This window comes from Pinus tabuliformis, chromosome 6 (assembly GCF_031772625.1).
Source record: "Pinus tabuliformis cultivar Carrire ecotype Pingquan chromosome 6, CPIR1, whole genome shotgun sequence".
NCBI classification, from domain to species: domain Eukaryota; kingdom Viridiplantae; phylum Streptophyta; class Pinopsida; order Pinales; family Pinaceae; genus Pinus; species Pinus tabuliformis.
Genome location: NC_142292.1, coordinates 2,022,536,733 through 2,022,542,287, shown reverse-complemented (window position 1 = coordinate 2,022,542,287; position 5,555 = coordinate 2,022,536,733).

Genomic DNA, 5,555 nt, shown 5'->3' with positions numbered 1-5,555 from the left:
CAAATTGATGATCAATGGTAGAGGAGGTTATGTATTATGCATGCATTCTGCAAATAGTGTATAATCAGGATAATCTCTGTGAATAAGTGTTATACTATCCAAATTTCTACATGGTATCAGAGCGAAGTTGATCATCAGATCTATTATTCAGAAAGTGATTACATTTTATTTCTTCAGGCAGAGTCTATAATCGGGCCAGGCAGCCCCTGGATTCATCCTTCTTTTGGAAGGTGAGATATCCGGTAAATGCCCATACAGTCGATCTCTGTACGAGAAATACTTTGTTCTCACGAATTTTAGATCAGAAGTGGTTGAGTTTTGAGCTGGTGGAATTCGAATTTGCAGCAGTGTTTTCTTGGTGTCAAAGTTGAAATGTCTTTCAATGGATTGTGATTGGAGTATGCCCTTGAAGGCAGCTCAAATTATATTGCATGGAAAGACAGGATGGAGGCGGTGTTAGATGAAAATGGGTTTAAGGAGTTCATAGATGCTGAGGTCCCAAAGCCTACTGATGCTGCTCAAGTTGAGGCTTGGCGAAAGAAGACAACAAAGTGTCGAAGGATTCTGTTGGACGACGTGAAGGATCACATTGTATCCAGCCTGCATGGAAAGGCTTCTCCATACTTGATGTGGAAAGCGTTGACAAATTTATTCCAAAGCAAGAGCGACCAGAGGAAGTTGGCGCTCAAGGATAAACTCAGAAACATTAACTGTGAGAAAGGAAACAGAGTGCCCAAGTATCTCACGAAGTTCACCCAATTCCGGGATGAGCTGGGAAGTGTGGGGGTGACTGTCAATGATGAGGACTTGGTGAGCTTGGCTCTCCTTGGTCTTCCAAAGAGTTGGCATTCCTATCAGGACCCTGTCAATGGTCGGGAGAAATTCCCAGGATGGGAGAGACTTTCGTATGATCTTGTGCAAGAGGAGATCAGGCGGAATACCAGGGATGGATCTTCATCAAACGCATCTGATGAAGAAAATTGCGCTCTGGCTGCCAAAGCAAAGAAGGGGAAGAACAAGAAAGCTTCTCATTCCGGTGCGAAAGGCAAGAAGTAGGACATGTCCAAGGTGAAGTTCTTTCACTGTCACCAGCACGGACATTATGCCACAAATTGTCCGTAGAAGAAGAAAAATAAGCAAGCTGCTGGATCTGCAGCGGGAGAGGCCTTAGCCTCGCAGTTTGAGCTGGATTTTTCACTGATTGCATGCTTGGTATCAAGTGTGATGGGATCGTATGGTTCTTGGACAGTGGTGCGTCTTTTCACATGACAGGAGATCGAGATTTGTTTTCTGATCTGGATGAGAAAGATCTTGGAGTGCACATCGAGATGGGCGATGATGGTAGATACAGTGCGACCGGTATCAGTACCATTTCCTTTGAGAGGGAGTCTGGTAAGCCCTTCGTATTGAAGGAAGTGATGCACGTTCTAGGATTGAAGAAGAATCTTATCTCTGTGGCAATGTTAGAAGACAAGGGATATGATGTTGTCTTCAGCGAGGGAAAGGCTTTCCTGCGCAGTAAGACAACTGGAGAAACCCAGAAGATAGGGGTTCAAGTCAAGAACCTTTATCAATTGCATGTAGATCGCTGCGCAGCAATGGCATGCAAGGTAGAATGATTGGTGAGCCGGGACGATGGCGAGCTGTGGCACCGGAGATTGGGCCACCTTCACCATGGAGCCTTGAAGATACTGCAACAGATTTCTACTGGGCTTCCTAAAGGCACTCTTGCGCAGTCAGATCAGTGCAAGGGGTGTACTTTGGGAAAATTTGTGAAAGCCACATTTCACGAGAAGGATAGTCGCGCCACGACGATCCTTGAGAGAATTCACACAGACGTGTGTGGAACTTTCTCAGTAGCTTCGACAGCAAAGCACAAGTACTATGTGATCTTTGTTGATGATTTCTCTCGAAAGTACTAGATCTTCTTCATGCAGCAGAAGAGCGAGACATACTCAAAGTTCTGTCTGTTCAAAGCACTAGTCGAGAAGGAATCGGGGAAGATGGTGAAGGCTCTTAGGAGCGACAATGGTGGTGAATTCATCTCTGGCAAGTTCAAGGACTTCTGCAACGCAGAAGGGATTCAAAGAGAGCTCATAGCTCCCCATAACCCACAGTAGAACAGGGTTGCTGAGCGGAAGAACAGAACGATCGTGGGTGTTGCATGGGCGATGTTGCATGATCAGGGCCTACCCCTTCACTTGTGGGTAGAGGCATGCAATACTGCAGTATATGTGCAGAACCGTTGTCCTCACAAGATACTTGGCATGAGTACACCCGAGGAGGCTTATTCTGGTAAGAGGCTTGATATTTCCCATTTGAGGATTTTTGGTTCTCCTGTTTACATGCATGTGACGAAGGATGCCAGGAAGAAGCTGGAGCCGACCGCAGAGGTTGGGATATTTGTGGGGTACACTGATACGCCCCACAACTATCGTGTGTATTTTCCAGACAGTCGCAAGACTGTTGTGCGACGGGATATCAAATTTCAGGAGGAGAAAGCCATGAAGTGTTCGCTTGAGAGGGAGCCACACTTGCATGCAGATGAGGAGCTATTAGTTCCTAAGGATGAGCTTCAGGATGTGGATCAGCCACAAGATGAAGTTCATGGAGTGGAAGAGACCACTCATGCAACGCCAACCATCAGAGGGCGAAAGCGCACTACAGAAGCTGAGCAACTGGCTCAAGATGCAGAGAAGGTTGTAGGACCACCTACAACACAGCGGAGACAGAGACAGTCACCTGATTGGTACAATGGATACATGGCTCTTGTGAGCAAATGTGTCGTGACTGAGCCATCCTCTTTCGAGGAAGCTGTGGAGGATCCCGCATGGGTAGATGCCATGGTGGAAGAGTATGATTCGATTGTCAAAAACAATGCATGGGAGATTGTCCCAAGACCAGAGGGGAAATCAGTGGTGGGTTCGAGATGGATCTACAAAGTGAAGCAGGAAGCTGAAGGGAGTGTGGAGAAGTACAAGGCAAGATTTGTTGCCCGAGGCTTCTCATAGATAAAGGGTATCGATTATGAGGAGACCTTTGCACCCGTCGCAAGGTATTCTTCCATACGGACGATTCTTGCTCTCTCAGCGCAGATGGGGTGGCACATCCATCAGATGGATGTGAAGACTGCGTTCCTCAACGAATTCATTGAGGAGGAGGTGTACATAGAGCAGCCTAAAGGTTTCGAGATCTTCAACAGCAAGTCGCATGTGTGCAGGCTCAAGAGAGCATTGTATGGGTTGAAACAAGCACCTCGTGCTTGGTACACACTGATAGATAGTTATTTCATTGGACTTGGATTCTCCAAGAGTGAGGCGGATCCTAACCTATACCAGATTGTGGTGGAGGGTAAGTTGCTGATCATTGTACTTTATGTAGATGATTTGATTTTGACGGGAGATGAGCTGTTGATACTTTCATGCAAGGAGGATCTTGCTAGAGAGTTTGAGATGAAGGACTTGGTCCTCCTTCATTATTTCCTGGGATTGGAAATTTGGCAGCGCAATGATGGACTATTTGTTTCTCAGGGTAAGTATGCTCGGGAGATACTAGAGAAGTTTAACATGCATGGTTGCAAGCCTGTTGATACTCCTCTTCCTGGAGGTTGGAGGAAGGAGGATGCTACTTCAGTGGAGGTAGTGGATGCCACTGTTTATCGACAGTTGGTGGGGTCGCTTATGTATCTGGTCAATACACGACCCAATATATGCTATGTTGTTAACCAGCTTTCACAAGCTATGGTTAAGCCAACCAAGCTCTTCTGGAAGGCAGGCAAGCATGTATTGTGTTATCTCAGAGGCACATCGGGATATGGATTGTGGTACAGATAGGAGGATGAGGTGAAGCTATGTGGCTTCACGGATGCAGATTGGGCAGGGAGCCCAACAGACAGAAAGAGCACATTTGGAGGGATCTTCAGTATCGGGTCAACAACAGTTTCTTGGTACAGCAGGAAGCAGATATCCGTGGCACTCAGTTCAGTAGAGGCCGAGTATATGGCAGCAAGTTTGGCTGCATGCGAGGCTATATGGATGAGGAAGATCCTGGTCGGGTTGTTCGGGTCACACTTGGAGCCTACTTTGATTTATTGTGATAACCAGAGTTACATTAAACTCTCGGCTAATCCAGTATTTCATGATAGATCGAAGCACATCGACATCAGGTACCATCATATCAGAGATTGTGTGCAACAGAGAATCATGTTACTTTCATACATTCCCACGGAGGATCAGGATGCTGATATCTTGACGAAGGCGCTCACCGGGAGCAAATTCGAATACCATAGAGGCAGGATAGGGGTTGCAGATAACAAGATGATGGAGCTTAGTGAAAAGAAGTCGTCTTCACTAAGTGGGCCCGTAGGGTATTTTTGGCGCAAAGTCTATTTTTAGGCTATGTCTATTTTTAGACATATGGATCATGGTTTATGAGTTGCAGGATGCTATTTATGGATGATTGGTCATGTTGGTAAAAATAGATGGACCTCTATTTTTAGACATATGGGCGGAGTCTATTTTTAGACCGGCAGTCAAAAAAATAGAATAGTCGAATATTATTAGCTCTTAATAATATTTGGACTATAAACATTATCTTATCCTCTTGCAGCACTTCAGTTCGAGCTACGAATGTGGCACATGCAACTGCCAGAAGGAAATACACTTTTCCTATGGGTTAGTTGACCTATTGCATGATGGACTTCAGTTAAAACTCAAGTGATTGAGTTTGGTGGAGTTGATTGAGGAGTTGATGGAGTTGTGTTCAGTTTGACTTAGTTGAACTAGTTGTATTTAGTCTAACTGCCAAATACACTAGTGATGAGTGATGTGAATTAATTCACTAATTATTAACTCATAAATCAACTAAAGAATACATCAGTTAACTCAGTGCATGGATAGTTCAGTGGAGACAAGTGTTAGAGGTGGGTGAAAGGGTGAGACTACTATCAGTTGTGACTATAGTTGTGCATGAGATTTGCACAATCATTGATTGAGATTGCCAATGAGGATTGCGCAGTACAAGCCAAGGGAATTCGAACTTGGATCTGATCTATTCTCAACTTGGATTGCACAGTAGAGGCAGGCAAACAGTGGAGGAGATTTGAACCCGTGACTTGTTCAGATCTGAGCTAGTTTTGTGTGTAGCATGTGGAGATAGTACTAAGTACTTGTGAGGAGTATTGTACTATGTATTGTTACATGTTATCTATCATTATAATATACAGATAGTTGGGGGTTTTCAGCTGTATGCTTTCCCCATTACATACTGTGTTGATATGTGTGATTGATGTTTCAATGTGCGCATGCAATTGTTTTTTAATTCCGCAAATTGATGATCAATGGTAGAGGAGGTTATGTATTATGCATGCATTCCGCAAATAGTGTATAATCAAGATAATCTCTGTGAATAAGTGTTATATTATTCAAATTTCTACACAAGGCTCAACAGGGATTGAACCTGTAACCTCATGGACAACACTACAACACTCTACTGTCTCTACTATTGTGGGACTTAACTACTATAGGCCCCATGTTCTATTTAAATTTTCGACGTTG